This window comes from Babylonia areolata, chromosome 32 (genome assembly GCF_041734735.1).
Source record: "Babylonia areolata isolate BAREFJ2019XMU chromosome 32, ASM4173473v1, whole genome shotgun sequence".
In the NCBI taxonomy this organism is placed as follows: Eukaryota; Metazoa; Mollusca; class Gastropoda; order Neogastropoda; family Buccinidae; genus Babylonia; species Babylonia areolata.
In genome coordinates, this window is record NC_134907.1 from 16,203,494 (window position 1) to 16,218,692 (window position 15,199).

The 15,199-nt window shown below is 39.1% G+C and overlaps 1 long non-coding RNA gene across 1 annotated transcript; it reads left to right on the forward strand.

Moving 5' to 3' along the window:
• Positions 1-1,149: 1,149 nt before the first annotated feature.
• LOC143276661 (uncharacterized) lies at positions 1,150-13,119 on the forward strand. The gene is made up of 4 exons (XR_013053600.1): positions 1,150-1,267; positions 3,813-3,961; positions 5,478-5,525; positions 9,086-13,119. It is a non-coding gene; the product is annotated as an uncharacterized LOC143276661 (long non-coding RNA).
• The last annotated feature ends 2,080 nt before the right edge of the window (positions 13,120-15,199 follow it).

Consider the following 15,199-nt stretch of genomic DNA (forward strand, 5'->3'; position numbering starts at 1 on the left):
TAGGATTCGGATTGTGTTATTGTTCAGCGAAGCACGAAGAAATAAATGGCTGCACTCCACAAGTTGGAATTATTTCGGTAGGGATCAAGTTATTTTTCAGTGGTTCTAAACTAGTTCGCCGCGCGTGTGTGTGCATGCACGCAACAAGCGTATCGGCGCTCGTGCGCGTGTATACACACGCTCTGTGCAACCTCCCCCCCCCCCCCCCCACACACACACACACATACACACACACGTGACACACAGGTACGTCAGTGCCCGCAAAAAATACACATGCATACACACGGCAGAGTCACACACACACACACACACGCACGCGCGCGCGCGCGCGCGAAAGACGATCAGGGCTTCGTTGTTGTTGTTTGGTGTGTTTTTTTGTTAAGAAAAAAAAGTTTTACAAAAAAGAGTATGATATTGTACAACTGGGAAGTTACAACAGTATATTGCTCTGAACTGATATAAGTCATTTCACGGCATCCGTCACTGAAGATTAATCCGGCTGGCCGGTTAGAACAGTAAATATTCATTCAAACATTGAGCTATGTGATATTATACTGTCCAGTTTACAACGAAATAACAATAGCAGGATCTGAAATATCCGTTCAGACATTGATTTCCATGTGGTATTACCGTGACTATGCCCAGTACACATCAAAATAATTTAAGTGGAACAATGAGTATTTATTCACACATTGTTTCCATACCATGATATTTCAACCTTCTGTTATTTTCTGGGAGGAGAATCTGACAGGTGTGTAAGTTTCAGCATTTATTGTTAGAGTAAGAGATGCTCGATCATTAACTGTTTATATGATCTTGTTCAAGTTATTGTTGTGGGTAAAAGATCAATTTCATTTCCGATTTTTCAGTTTTGTCTGTTTATTTCCCCAAAATATCGCACAAAGTCCGTCTGAATTGCAGAGCATAAAGAGAAGACTGTGAGACTGGCTAAGACTTAAATGGGCTAAAAATTGTGCTCAACGAAGGCTTAATTGCAAGAAAAAAACAAAACATAAAATACAAGAAAAATGCTTTGGGTTACTTTTGAACCTACGTCATGGTGTAAGCCACTGAGACATGTCTGTGATGTAAACTCGTCCGAACCAGTTCTGCGGAGCTGTTTCCGACTAGTTCGGTGACTTTCGTGAACGCTCGGAAGTCCTTGAGACTTTTCATTCGTTTCGTCACCGTGGTCGCTCGAAGAAGGAGAGACGTTTGTCTGGACATACAGAGCGAACAGCCGTTTCGACAATCACTGAATCACCAGGTACCGTTTGGTTAGCATAAAATTCATTTGATTCTCCAGTTAGAGCAGTCTGAATGGGGAATGTCTCAGTCATTTAGTATCCAGCGTGCGATTACACGTGAGGAAGCATCGATTCGGCTGGTCAGCTGTTCACGTGTTGTGCGAGTGGTCAGTTCCAAGTTAAACGCGTGCATTTGGTTGTAAGTGTTTAGTTGAATGGCTGAGAACGAAAATATGTTCTAGCAAAGTGGTTCTGTTATCTGGTAAGATTTCGTGAGAATGTATTGCGTCAGTTTTGAATTGATTTGTGTGTGTGTGTGAGAGAGAGAGAAGCCGTTGACAATGCGGTCCGACAATTCAAGGTCTTGGTCGAGGTCTCCTGTGTTATGCAACTCGCAGTAACTGATTAAGGCTGGTCTACGTCACTCGCTGTCCAGTTCACTGCGTTTTGAATTTGTCGGTGTTGAAGTTATGAACCAGATAGAAGATTAATTTTAGTGAAATGGAGACGAAATTTTTAAATACATTATCACATGGGTCTTGCCATGGCCAGTCATGTTTTTAGTACGCCACTGGTCAGGTCCTACTGATTCTATCGACAACACATTGATAACATTGACAAGCACATGGGCGAACCTGTCATGATGAGTTGAAGTCTTGATGTCGTTTGTTTGTTCCATATTGGATATTTTTGTGTTTGGGTTGACATTGCACAGAATTATTATTTACTTTTCTGTCGGATATGTGTCTTGCACAGCACTGTAGCAAAAAATCGCACTTGTATTTGTAACAACAAAATACAAAGTGATCTCAGTGATGAGTGAGTTCAACTGAACTTTGTCAAAGTAGATCTCTCTCTCTCTCTCTCTCTCTCTCTCTCTCTCTCTCTCTCTCTCTCTCTCTCTCTCTCTCTCTCTTCCCCTGTCTTTCTCTGTCTTGTTTGCTCACTCACTGTCTTCTTCTTATTGTAATTACATGACCATTATCATCTTGCTGATGAAACTTTGATTATTTTCATGGTTCTATAATCCACCAAATGGGGACATGGAATGATGGATTTCACTTACAGTATTATGTGTATTTGATCTTCTATGTCTGTATACACATGAAGGGGGTTCAGGTACTGGCAGGTCTGCACACTGACCTGGGAGGTTGGAAAAAAAAATCTCCACCTTATGCAACATTTGTTGCAGAATAACATATGTTATCTGTATGGGCTAAACCTCTCTCCCTATCACTTGTCATCATGTGATAGTATAGGTTGTCAAGTTTCCTTGGAAACACTTACACATGAAAGTTCACACAACACATACATGATATTTTAAAGTGTATTGCTTTGTGGTGGAAGGAGACACTGTGCTCAGTGTTTTTGCAGGTTCATGCAATACTTCGCCTATACTTGTGTTTGTGGCTTGTTCAAGTTGTTGTTGGTTTTACATTTAGTCTGTCAACTGCTATTGTGGATTTTATTTCTAATCTTAAACTCCTGATAACATGCAGGATAATATTATGTTTGTGTTTGTAAATAGAGCCTGTGGTTGCAGAAGTTAAGTTCCTTGTGGGTTAATTTAAGTGTCAAGGAGGAAGGTGGCAGAATGGTGAACTTGAGACGCTCGCCAGTCAATACATAGTCTATGAGGGTCTGAGTTTGAATCCCACTCTAGCCTTTCCTCCCAGGTTTGACTGGAAAATTGAAATGAGTGTCTAGTCATTAGCCTTTAGGATGAGATGATGAACCAATGTCCTGAGTGCAGCATGCACTTGACGCACTGAAAAAGAACCCATGGCAATGAGAGTTGTCTGGCAAAATCCTGTAGAAGACATCTACTCGGACAGGTATGGGGTTATGCTGCTGGTCAGGCATCTGCCTTGTAGATGTGGTGCTGTGTATAATAATAATGATAAAGAATACTTGCCGAGCGCTTTCCTCCTCTAGTGAAAGGGAGCTCAAAGCACTTTGCAATAAACATTTAACACATACACACACACACAATAACTTACAAGTACAGCTATACAAGAGGAAGAAGAAGAAGAAAAAAACACGAGATTTAACACACAAAAGCATAAAACTGATTCAATTACTACATGTATTAGACTATTACATTATTTAATCACAGTCACACACACTCACAGAGTTTGTATGGCTTATAACTGAATGTCATTGGAAAGGCATGGAAGGTCTGTGCATAGGCTTTTTCAAAAAGATGTGTTTTCAGACCAGTTCTAAAAGATTGAAATGAGAGAGTGTTGCGAAGATCATGAGGTTAACTGTTCCAGACAGATGTGGTTGAATGAGAGAAAGAAGAATCACCGAAGGATCGGGTTCATGGGGAGCAAGTAGCCACCGTGAATGGGAAGATGATTTGAGGTGTTGTAGGGGTGTGTAGGTTTGAACGACTTCTCTCAGATACTGAGGAACAGCATCCGAAATGGAGTTGAAGGTGGAGAGTTGCGACTTTGTACTGAATGCAGGCAGAAAGCATATGAAAGTATATGAATTTGTCTGAATGAAGTGACTCCTCCTAAAGAAACTGAAACTGTTTTTGAATTGAATTGTGTGCGGCAGGAAGAGACTTCCACCCCTTACACAGTGCAAGCAACAATATCACCGTCATCATGAACAGCTGCCGACGTGTGACCAACAACAGTAGTCTCCTGGCGCTGGCTTTACACAGAAGCTTCAGTCGCTCTGCCATGGGGCTCAAGTTTCCTCAGGTTGGTTGATTGATTAGCTAAGTTAGATTCGGGTATGTCTCAGGTTGAAGGTGGTGGTGCTCAGTTCTTCATTGGTGATTATATTGGGGTGAGCCCACTGAAGTGCAGAAGGGTGGGGGGGGCATTTGTTTTTGTTTTTGTTTTTTTTTTGGGGGGGGGGGGGGGGTTGTTGTTGCTTTTTGCCAATCCCCACATTTCTTCTTCTGTACTTTTCCGTTTAGAAGACAGAAAAAGTTGTAAATTGGTTGATAACAATGTGATATATAATTCATATACACCACTTTTCTTCCCCTCATTCAGGAGGGGAGGAAATGTAGAGTATATTTACATTATAATGATTGTTACAGTGTTATTAACCAATTTACAACTTTTTCTGTCTTTGGAACGAAACTGAATGTAAAGAACGCAACGGAAGAAATGTGGATATTTCCAGGTGTGGTTTTTTTTTTTTTGTTTTTTTGTTTTTGTTTGTGTTTTTTTTACATTGGAGTGAGGTGGGAGGATAGGGGTGGAGAGCAGTCTCTGTTAATATCTGGAGTATATTTGTTCGCACACACCTGAACCTGATGATAAAAAAAAAAAAAAATGTAAATAAAAAAAAATGTGTTTGTGTGCTCATAATAATGTAATTGAAGCATTTGTAAAGGGTGACATGGCCTCTTCAGCTCTTGGTTGGGGTTTTGTTTTATGAAGTGAGAGGCCTCATGTTCGAGCCTTTAAGTTCACAAGAATTTTGTTCCTGTTACCGGGATAGAGAAATCGCACTCTTGACTACAGCTGCAGATGAACCCAAGTACGGCTGTGTATAGGGGACTCGTTATGAGTGGGATAGAAATAATACCGCCCACTGAAAAGTGAAATGGTGCAGATGATGGGGTGGCTAGGGGGAAAAAAAGAAGAAATCCTGTTAGCAAATCCATTAACTGACAGAATTGTGATATTTAAGTACTGGGTAGAGTGTCACTGCTGATATGGTGTCATTTTTTTTCTTTCGTTTTTTTAATTCAGTTTTATGGGTAGCTTTTGTTCTGCATGCGTTGATCTGGACTTCTTGAATAGTATTAGATGGTGATGCATGTGCAATAGTTTGTGTTGCTTTGTTGGAACCTTTGATTTTTAGTTTTGACACAACATTTGCTGTGTGTGTTGGAGCTGCTTGAGGCTTTGAAATTCAAAGCAACTTAATTTTTTTGATGGGCAAAAGAATTTTGTTCTTGATTGGTAATGTTCTTTGATTTTCATCTTTTTTTTATGTTCGAGTTAAACATTGATTGATTGCTTTTGTTTTTGCATGGAGTTGGATACTGCTCAACACATTTTCGATGAGAATTATTTAAGCATTATAATAAAGTTCTTTCATTTAATGTCGTGTCTACGTTTGAACTTAAGTTGAGCAGAGAAATCTGTTGTGACAAAAAAGAGAATTTACAAATACAAATATGTATTTGCACTGAACAAGCAAAAGTGAAATATGTTCTGATCATTGCGTTTCCGAACTGATGTTTCTTCGTCCCAGATTTCATTGAGACTTGGCGTTGCCCCAGAGGAAAAACCGAGATTCCATGTAAGACATTTCTTTTCTCACTCTCCCTTGATTTGTAATTATAGTGATACTGGTAGTTTTTTTTTTGGTTTTTTTTTGGGGGGGGGTTTTGCTGCCCCATCATCTGCACCGTTTCAGTGGCATTACTCCCACGCCGCTCATTTAGATTCTCCCATACAAGGCCACACCCGGGTTCGTCCGTCGCAGTTCCAGCGTCGGCAGTCCACAGGGAACCATTGATGTTAGGTCGCCAGGAGGCCACACACCAGAGGAGACCCTGCACTGCTGCTGAGTCACTTCAGTGGTGTTCAGTGGTGCCTGTTCTGATTTTACGTACTTAGGACACCACCTACTAAGCCCCCTACTAACGACAATAATGGCTTAGTCGCGGAGCCAGACTGAGTGAGCGTCCCTCCCAGAATGGAGACCGCCACCACGTCCCTCAAACAACAGCCCCCGACGAATCTGCCGATACTGACGACATTGACAGGACTCACCCCAAGTAGTACCTGGTAGTAATTTTGTTAAAATTCATAATTTAACACATCAGTGGTGAGAGAGGTTCAGAAAGGATTATTTGTAGATATATTCACTGATGCGTTTAGTTTTGCCAGACAGTGTTATTAAAATTCTGATAGTGTTAGCAGTACTTTATTTTTGCTAAAGTGATAGCAAGATTAGTATGTGATTCTGGAAGTGGTTACATTTTCTCTGCTTGTGTATGAGTCATCATCACTACATCAGTGCGTTTCCCACTTTTGTTTTTGTTTTTATGCTGGCTCTCTGTTTTGTTTTTTCCTATCAGTCTTTATCCTTGAGTTCTAAAGAAATACATGCCGCAAAGAATGGAGTTTTTCACCTGAAAAGGATGTCCCTTTCTGATATCAAATTATGTACCCATCTCGCAGACAGGCACCCCTTTAGTTTCACTTGCCCTAGGGCGCAGAATATGTTCAATATACTGTGCAAGTGTCTATACCAGGGACAGAGACTTCAGAGCAGTGCTGTTTGCACACTGTATATATATATATATATATATATATATACACTGAAGTGTTACTCTTTGTTCAAGTTGTCATTTTGTGCCCAGTGGCAAAATAAGGCCACCACCAAAGATCTTCACTGCCTTGTGTGGTGTGCTGTATTACTCAGCTAGTCTCTTTCGTCATATGTAGCGATTCTGCCGGCAGTGGTGTGCTGTCTTAGCTAGATTCCTTCGTCTTGTGTAGCCCTTCTCCTGTAGTTCTTTTTTTTTTCTTCCTTTTTTTTTCTTCAAATTGATAATTAATTGCAATCAAAAACGTTGGGCTAACCCACCCCCTCCCCTGTTGGGCTCCCAAGTTTTTCAGTGGACAGTTGCATTAATTCAGCATGCGTCTGCTTTTGTTATGATTTTGTGTTCTGTTTTGTTCATCTAACTGAGCTGTTATCTGTTCACTTTTTTCTGTTGTTTTGCTGTGTAGTTTGAAGCTGGGGTATTTGTTAGTGCTTATTTACCTTCAGTCCATGGAGAGAGTGCATTTCAATGCAAGGTAAATGGGGAAACAACCCTGGTTAGTGCACCATGCTCCCTAAGAACGTCCAAGGCTGGATTGTGTCCCTTGAGTAACCTTTTTATTTATTCATTTTATTATTTTATTTTCAGCTTTTCACTAATTCCAGTTTCTGCACAGGTTTGAATTGTTCTCTAGTCTGAAGTAACCTTTTAAAAAAAAAAAAATTTTTTTAAAGAAGAAGAAGAAGGGGGGGTGTTGCAGGGGGGAGGGGAGCGAGGCTTGTTTGAACTTGAATACAATGAAAAATGTTCTTCCTTCAGAGGGGAGCAGTGGTTTGTTTAGAAATTGGATGTGAAGCCTCAGAAGGCGGAAAACATATCAGTAGCTTTTATCAAGAGAGGTAATTTACTCTGCTTGGTAAAACTGCAGTTCATGAATCACTTGTGTTTTCAGTGTGTGTGGGTGTGCTTCCTTGCTTTTTCTTTTAACAAATTGTATGCAACTGTTGCATTTATCATTGCACATGCTGTATCATTCAAAACTTTCATTACAAACCTTTTTTTTTTATATTATTATTATGATAATCATATCGTGCCTATCTCAGTATCTGTGATCAAACTCTTAAATGCTTTACAGAGTCCTATGCACAACAGTCTGCCTACCTCTATAGAGCCAACTGACAGCTGCCTTAAGTTGCTCATCATTTGTTTCCTATGTTATTCAGTCAGGCTTTCAATCACGCACGCACGTACATGTGTATATTACAGTGGATTTTTCTTCTTTAATTTTGTCAGGGACGTCCATATTGTTGCAGTACATTATATGCATGCTGCACACGGTATCAAAGTTCATTGTCTCGTCTAGCTTTGTTGCGCTTAGAATTATGAATATAGTGCATGCATTTGTGTTATGTATACAGTATATGGGTATAAACTAAATTAGATAATCAGGGGGAAGTGGTGTCATGTCTCTTTCGGTTTTAGTTTCTCAGTTGGGCTTCACTGCTGTTCAGACAAACCCATACATGAGACACCACATTTAGTCGGGCCTCGAGTGCATGTACTGTCTGCATTTGTGTCCCTGTCAAAGTGGATTTATACTATTGACGGAATTTTGCCTAAAGGACAACTCTTTTGTTGCCATGAGTTTGTTTTCAGTGTGCCAAGTGCATACTGCACACATGGCCTCAGTTGATCACCTCGTCTGAATGTCTCAGTCAGACGCTTAGTTTGATGTTCCTGTCAAACTTGGGAGAAAAGAGTCGAGACCGGGATTCGAGCCTAGACCATCGCCAGACTGTGAACGTCTTAACCACACTCTGCCACCTTCCTCTTTCATGAAAGCACTATATATATATATATATATGTAGTCTCTGTGTCTGCCCCACCCCGTCCCCCCTCCTCTCGCACACACACACACACACACACACACAGGACAACACGTCCAAAACAGTTTGGACTTCTTAACCATTCTGCCAGCCTCCTCTTTCATTAAAAGTGCATTATATGTAGTCTCTGTGTCTCCCCCTCCCCGTCCCCCCTTCCCTCCCCCCCCACACACAGGACAACACGTCCAAAACAGTTTGGACTTCTTAACCATTCTGCCAGCCTCCTCTTTCGTTAAAAGTGCAATGTATGCAGTTTCTGTGTCTGCCCCCCCACCACCCACACACAGCACAACACAGCAAAACCATCAGCATCTTAACCATTCTGCCACCCTCCTCTTTCGTTAAAAGTGCAATGTATGTAGTTTCTATGTCTGCCCCCCCACCACCCACACACAGCACAACACAGCAAAACCATCAGCATCTTAACCATACTGCCACCCTCCTCTTTCGTTACAAGTGCAATGTATGTAGTTTCTGTGTCTGCCCCCCCACCACCCACACACAGCACAACACAGCAAAACCATCAGCATCTTAACCATACTGCCACCCTCCTCTTTCAATCAAGTGCAAGATAAGTAATCTGTGTCTGCCCCCCTCCCCCACACCCCTGCTCCCCCCCATCCCCCACCCTCACCAATTAAAATGCTATTTATAATAATTATAGTCTCTGTGTCTTCGCCCCCCCCACCCCCAAACAGGACAACACGTCCAATGAGTCAGAGAAGAGCTGGGTCAACGTGACCTGTGTGGCGGTGGCTGCTCTGGGACTGGGCTTCTCCTTCTTCAGCACCCGCCAGCTGTGTGACGACCCCAACCGACGCGTGCTGTGGAAGAAATAAACCGAGTCGACACAGGAACGCAAGCACAACACAACGCAACACAGCACACAAGTCTGCCAGAGCGAGCGAGGGAACGGATGGAGCAGAGCGTTGTCGTCTTCTTCTTCTTCTTCCCCTGGATCTGGATCCTGTTGCTGGCAGTGGCTCTGTGTGTGTGTTGTGTGTAGTGTGTGTGTGTGTGTGTGTGTAGTGAGTGGAAGTGGTGTTTGGAGTGCAGGGGTTCATTTGTTCGTTTTACGGGTCATGGAAATTCTGGAAAGACATGGAATTTGAAATTCAAAAAGAAAAAAGAAAAAATTTCGGGACTTGAAAGTTGCGGAATAATGGTTGAAGTCATGGATTTTAGCTTTTTTAGTCACGGTTATAGCTTTAAAAGATAATTTAAAAAAAAAAAAAAATAAATGCTTGCACTGAATGAAGAAAGAAGGGGGAAAACAAATTTTCTTTTTTCTTTTTTGTTGAGAACTTGTGACCATCACTAAATGTGTAACCTAAATGGTTGCATTGATTCAATTTAAGAAAGAAAAATATTGAATTTAAAATAATAAAAATTTTTAAAAAAAGAAAAAGAAATTGTGACCATTTCATTGAATGCAGAAAGAAGAAAATATATTTTAGAATTTTTTTTAGTAACTTGTGACCATCACTGAGTAACCTAAATGCTTGCATTGAATGAAGAAAGAAGAAGAAATATATATTACTTCTTTTTTTTTCTCTTTTTTTTCAGTAACTTGTGACCATCACTGAGGAACCTAAACGCTTGCATTGAATGAAGAAAAAAGAAGAATATATTACTTTTCTTTTTCTTTTTTTCTTTTTTTTTTTTCTGTAAGTTGTGACCATTACTGAGAGACCTAAAGGCTTGAATGAAGAAAGAAGGAAAACACAAGTTTGGGTGGGTTTTTTCTTTTCTTTTCTTTTCTTTTTTTTTGGTGGTCATTTTTAAGAACTTGTGACTATCAGTATCGCTAACTGTGTAACCTAGGTACATACTTGATTTGAATGAAGAAAGAAGAAAAATATTAGATTTTGTTTTTAAAACTTGTGACCATCACAAACAATGTGACTTTATGCTTGCATTGAATGAAGAAAGAAGAAAAATATCAGATTTTTTTTTCTTTGAATAACTTGTGACCATCACTAACAATGTGAACTTAATGCTTGCATTGAGTGAAGATAGAAGAAAAATATTTGATTTTTGTTATAAATGACTTGTGACCAGCATTAAGTATGTGAACTAAATGTTTGCATTGAATGAAGAAAGAAGAAAAATATTAGATTTTTTTTTTTTAAATAGGTAACTTGTGACCATTGCTAACAATGTGAACTGAATACCAAGCATTGAATGAAGAAAGAAGAAAAGTATTTAAGTAGGTTTTAGTTGGGGGTTTTTTTTTGTTGTTTATTTGTTTGTTTTGTTTTTAATTTGTCACCAACGCTTGCACTGAATGAAGAAAGAAGAAAAATATTAGATACTGCATAACCTAAACGTTTATATTGAATGGAGAAAGAAGGGGAAAAAAAGTCAAATTTTGTTTATTAGCTTGTGACCATCACCAAGTGTATGAACTTAAGACTAAAGGTATGCCTCTCCTTATTATGATGTCCTCCAACGATTCCACTGTGGACATAGCATTGATTAATGTTTGCAAGTTTTTATCTTCCCAGCTGACCATTTTGATAACTGAAGAAATATAGTTGGTGAAGAAAATAATTCATTTGTAGCCGGTCATTTTGATAATGGAAGATATATAATATGTGAAGAAAAAATAGTTAATTTATAGCTGTGGGAATTTTTGAGAACGGCAAGGTTTTGGAAAAGTCATGGAGTTTTTGAAACCTTTTAAAACCTACATGGACTCCTGGCCGAATAGTGTTTTCGTGCGTTGTTCATGAAACTATGAATCATCCGTGTTCGCTCACGATAGCGCCAGCAGTTTGTATGCTTCATGGCTACCTTTTGACTACTCACACTCACCCCCCACACACTATATGAGATCTGGTTGGGTCTTGAGGAGTTGTGTAAGAATCTGAAAGTTGAATGAAATGCGTTGAATGAAAGAAGGAAGCTGAAGTAGTTTGATATGATGGTGAGTGAGTGTGAAGTATGTGTTCACATTTTAGAAGATGGAATGATTGTAAGAAAGGTAAAAAAAAAAAAAAAATAAAAAAATTTTAAACCTGGCTGTTTTGAATTGCATGTGACATGTTGACTAAAAAAAAAAGTAACTGATGTTTGGGCCATTGATTTGATTTGAAATGTGAAAGAATGACGCCTGCTGTTGCTTTTTTTTCCCCCCCCCTTTCTTTTTTTTTTCCTTTGTTTTGAAAACATGAAAGGCTGGTTTCAAGGAGCGTGTAACAGTTGGATGATTTGTGAGAATACATGAGAAGTGAAACTTTTTTTTTTTTTTTTTTTTTTTTTTGGTGGAGATAACCTTTGTTTCTCACATGGGATTGAAGGACAGTGGTCTGGTCTTCTGTCATGATTGTATCACTTATGGCAGGCAGACACAGATTCTGTGGAAAGGGTGGGTGAAACATTCTCGGGGAAACTGTTAAGGGGAAGAGGACAATCTTGTTGATTGCATGCTTCTTTTTTTTCTTTTTTTCTTTTTTTTTTTTTTTTTTTTCCCCCATGAGTATGATGTTCAAGATCTGAATATCCTTTGAATCAAGTGGAGAATGCCTCAGCAGCTGCAGTTCTTATGTGAAAATGTTTTGTTCAGTCATTATATATATATATATATGTATATATGTATGTATATATATATAAAATTTTTGTTGTTTTTTTTTTAGAGGAGTAACTCATATACGTACAAAATACCATCAGGAAGTGATTGAATTCATGTGTATTTAGTAAAGTATTTGTGGTTTGGAGAGAAAAGAAAGCAAAAAAAAAAGTGGAAAAAAAAGAATGTGTTATTTTTTTTTTTTTTTTTTTACCTGAAAGGTATTGTGATGGGGGATGGAAGGGGGGGGGGGGGGACGGAATGGGGAATGGAAAAGAATTTTTCTTATAACTAAGAAGAAAAAAAAGTGAGAAAGGAAAACAGCAACTGTGATATGCTTTATAAAAAAAATATTTTTCATAATAGCAAACCACCACCACCACCCCCCGCCCCCTGACTCCCTCCGTCCCCCCTCCCTCCCGGCCCCCCCCCCCCCCCCCAACTGCCTTCAGTGTGAAATGTTTTGTTGTTGTAAATACCGTGACCTGCCGTTTATTGAGGAGTTCTGGTATTGTCCACACTACACGCTAAATATTGATTATGAACTGAATATTTTACTGTCCTCACAAGCGGTTATTTCTCTCTCATTCTCTCACACATTTTGTGTGTGTGTGTGTGTGTAAGTGATTTTTTACATCAAGGTGCTGATTGTCAATGTGAAAATATTTCCTTCTTTTTCTTTCTTTTTTTTTTTTTTTACGTCTTTTTAGTTTCAGTATTTCATCTTTTATTTAAATGTTTTTTGTTTGTTTTTTCATTGATTTAGGTGACCGTGACTCAGAGCTGAGCTGTTGATAGTTTGTGTTCAAATTGTGTTCTCACTATCATTCATTATAACTTTTTTTTTTCTTTTTTACTTGTCTTTGAAAGTGTCTCAGCAACATTCATAATATAATGCTCAGCATTGGAGGAGTTTGTATGTGTGCGCTTTCAAAGTGAAACTCTTTTTCTGAGAAATGTGGCATTGAATTAATCAGAACACATCCTGGCAATGATTTGAGGTTTGCATGTTGTGATTGCGGCTGGCTTCAATGTGCTATGTCCAGTGCTACCAGTTTCCCTTCTATGTGGGTTTGCTGTGTGTACATAAAGTAACTGTCAGCGCCGTCGACTGACTCTGAAAACAATGCAATAGTCAATAAACTTTTTTTTGTAAAGAAACGAGATGATTGCTTTTTTTTTTTCTTCTTCTTCTTCTTTTTTGTTGTTCTTTCATACTCGGCAGTGTGAGATTGCTAGTGTGCTTTGTCTAGCTTTGTCTAAATGAGTTTTTTGGGGGGGTTTGTTTGGCTTTTTGTTTTGTATTTGTTTTGTTCTCTTGGAAACAGATTGTTAAGTGTGAGATTGTTTTTGTGCTCTGTCTGCCTTTGACTTTGTCCTAATGTGATTGATTTGATGTTGTTTTTCTTTCTTCTCTTAGATTAAGTGAGATTCTTTTTGTGCTCTCTCTGGCTTTGTCTCTGTCTCCTCACTCTCTCTCTCTGTATCTTTCTCTTTTGAGGGTTGGATGAAGGAAAGCATGTATGGTTAATGTGTTACCCATTAAAAAAAAAAAAAGGGGGGGGGGGGGGGGGGGTTCTGATACTTTCCTGCTCTTGTCGATCACTTTCTCATCACAAAGAAAATTATCTCCCTTTGAGTTTCACTCCAACTCCAGTTTGCAAAATTAAAACGCCAAACACAACACACATCAGACCAGCTTTTTGCTCACAAATTGATGCTGTTTCTTCTTTGTTTTGAGTTGTTTTATTTCGCTTTTACTGGAAACAATACTGCTACACAACCTCATATATGTACATCCACCCACAGATTCTCGTCAGTATCACAGAACCAAGGTTTTCTTTGACCTGCAGGCAAGCAGGCTCAAAATTTTTGCAATAAAATGACAGCATATAATGATAAAGTATGTACAACTTGCTCTCTCTCTCTCTCTCTCTTCATATTAACACACACACAGAGCGAAAAGTTTTCAACAACTCATGATGACAACGCAAGTGCAAAAAGTTTTAAAAGTCTCCCTTCCTACTAACATACACATGCATCCATGCACACGAACAACCGCGAAACTTACGCACATACACACACAGTAGCACAGAAAAGCATCCACTATCACTCCTTGTCTCCAAAAGGTGATGAACAGTTGGGTTCACTGGGCGCCCAATATGCTCAAAATAAAATGAAGGAACATATGAACACACAAAATAAATCTTTTACGAAACAAAGTGAAATTAATTTTCGTTTCCTGGGGTTAGTAGAGTAAGCACAACTGCTTATTTACATCCAGCACTTGATAGTGTTATGTACAACCTGTATGAAGCAAATCCCTCATAACGATTGTTCCATGAGGTAACAAATAGTTACTCACAACAAAGTGATTTTTTTTTTCATGTGCACAAAATGTCATTTGTTCACTGTGCACAGTGATTTTGTTTTATGCTATAAACCAATAAAAACTTACAATCTCTCTCTCTCTCTCTCTCTCTCTCTCTCTCTCTCTCTCTATCTATCTATCTATCTATCTACCTATCTATCTATCTATCACACACACACACACACACACACAAATATTCATGTCACTGTTCAACAGGTTCACAAGCACTGAAGCAGAGAACGACTATAATCATGCATATTCTGTTCAGCATTCAGAGTATGAAATACACAATCAAAAGAAACATTCAGTATTATGAATACTGATAAAAAGATTATCAAATTGCAGCCCGAAGCTCATACCTCCCCTTCAGGAAGCTTACAGCATTTACAATCAAAAGTTTTGCATCGATATATACAACGTAATGCAAACAAGCGTGTGTGTGTGTGTGCCCACACACAGAGCAGAAGTTTAAGAAGCACACCAATATCACGGGCAAAATGGGATTGGTAAGTTTGAGAGGCTTTGGGTTTTTTTTTTTAGAAAAGTAGAATATTCACAATCGAAAAACACAAACTGGAATTTCTTCTTCTTTGGGAGGTTGGAGAGTGGGAGGGGGGCGGGGGTGTGGGAGGTGGGTGGGTGGATGGGCAACATTCTACTCCTGATTGATGTTTTTACAAAATGAAAACCAATTACAACTAGCTAAAATGGAAGATCTTTTCAAAAACTAAAACATGAGTAAGCACTATTCACCCACTGCTAGTTACTCACCTGTTGCCAAACATATATATATATTCAAACCACAATATAAACCAAACACTTGCACTGGGAAGTCACATAATGCAATAAACAGTTCTGCTTCCACCGAGG